The following is a 1908-nucleotide window of genomic DNA, read 5'->3' as shown; positions in this document are numbered from 1 at the left end:
CAGCCATCATGCAGAATCTCATCATCATCATCATCTGAACACACCTCTCCAAACCTGCCTTACTTTTGTAAACACACACAGAACAGAATGTGATCACACACCGAATCCACTGAGCTACGAGTCAGACTGCAGCTTCTCACGTCTATAATCAAATGGCACTCTTATACTTTAACTTAATGATTTGTTTAACAGTTTTAACGAAGAGTACTGCAGTATGATGCTGTCAGACTGACACGTGCCTGTATAGACATGTCTTTCTCTCTCTACACACACATACCTCCATATACTGAGAAATTCACAGTGATTTGGAAGACTGCACATAACCCTTCAAATGTTTCCCCCTACATGCATTAACACTGACTGCATTTCAGCTAATATATATACACAGTACATGCATGTATATATATATATATATATATATACACACACCCCTATTATTATAAAGCATATTCAGGACAATAATCATGACTAGACTTCATATGCTGAATCAGAGAGAATCCAGGATCTGATAAATCACTATAGCCAGCTGAAGCCCAGAGGATGAATGATTATTATCAGTCATGCTTATGTTCAGACCAGCGCCCAACAACAGCATTAACACACAGGTAAAGTAACTTATTTGTAGTTATTTTATTAGTATAAAATATTCTTTACATATCATTAATTTATTTTCAAGTGAGAAACTCTATAATAGTCAAGCTCAGTTAGGCAGTCCAAAACAAAAATAAATCTGCAACCATTTCACAGATCCAGATCACAAAACAACTTAGCAAAAATGCAATGGCAAATAATAATAAAATGTTTAAAATGCATATATTCATTTGTTGCAGTACTGAATCAGTTGCAAAATAGATAGGTGTATATATCGCTCGTGTAAATGCAGGCCAGCTGCGTGTCACTGAGGATGACGAGGGAAGATCGGGCTTCTTTAACTGCACACACTGCGTGTGTTTGTGGCCTTGCCCGCGTCTGATGTAACCACCGGCGATCGATACGATATGACACCGGTAATACTGTCCTGAAGCGGCCAGCAGGAATACAACAATCTCATGATCATGCTGATGAAAAGACCGAACACAACACCAACAGATCAGTTAATCACTCAGCACGAACACATCTGACAGTGTGTTCTCCAGCGAACAGAACATGTGTGCCTTAATGGATTTAAATTAGCCCCCTATTATGACGTGAGGCTTGCAAAAGAGCCGCAATAAAAACAATAACACACACACACTGAACAAAAGAATCAGAGTCGTCAACAGGTTCAGTCAGACATCTGTCATCAGCCCGTGATCAAAGCACCGCTGCCGCCAGATCAAACACAGCAGTTTATCAACAAGACGATTCAAAGTTGCGGATCACAAAGAGTGTGAAGTGTTACAATGTATCAGAGACGTTCCATCCGGTCGCGCGCTGTTACTACACTCTGCGCCACAGTAAACACAGTGAAACACCCCAAACCGGCGAGACCTTCACATCTGCGGCCGAACACACGCAAACACTCACCCGAGATCTGCGGTCGGGGTCCTCCGCGGTCAAACCCGCCCGGGCATGAGTGCTTCCCGTGGACAGAGAGGTGTCCTGGAAGGAGAGATTAGCCTGCGTCCCTCTCTCTCACACACGCACGCACACACACGCTCGCGCTCGCAGGGATGAGAATGCAGGAATGTGACGTTTAGTCCGGTTTGCTGACAGGACACGCGCACGTGGCAACCGGGGATTGTGGGAATTTGAGTTCAAGGAGAATAGTTATTATGGATGAATGGTTAATGGTCTCTCGTTGAATGGTTGCGATATTATATTCCATTGTATATTATCTTATTGTTATATTGTAGTTTTTATTTTAGTAACATTATAGATTTTATTTTATTTGTATTGAAGCTTTTAAAATATTGTTTGTAAAAAGGT

At 41.6% G+C, this 1908-nt stretch overlaps 1 protein-coding gene across 2 annotated transcripts in view; it reads right to left on the bottom strand.

Moving 5' to 3' along the window:
• The window catches only part of LOC308706186 (CBP80/20-dependent translation initiation factor-like), a 118975-nt gene extending 117280 nt beyond the window's left edge, over positions 1–1695 (bottom strand). The window contains exon 1 of one of the 2 annotated variants that reach the window (XM_081391596.1): positions 1507–1695. The gene's annotated coding sequence lies outside the window, so the exon portion shown is untranslated. The remainder of the gene's footprint in view (positions 1–1506) is intronic. The other variant, XM_081391595.1, reaches the window with a different exon arrangement.
• Positions 1696–1908: the final 213 nt, after the last annotated feature.

This window comes from Scardinius erythrophthalmus, assembly GCF_964197995.2.
Source record: "Scardinius erythrophthalmus genome assembly, chromosome: 17".
NCBI classification, from domain to species: Eukaryota; Metazoa; Chordata; class Actinopteri; order Cypriniformes; family Leuciscidae; genus Scardinius; species Scardinius erythrophthalmus.
This window is presented reverse-complemented; position numbering and strand designations above follow the sequence as displayed.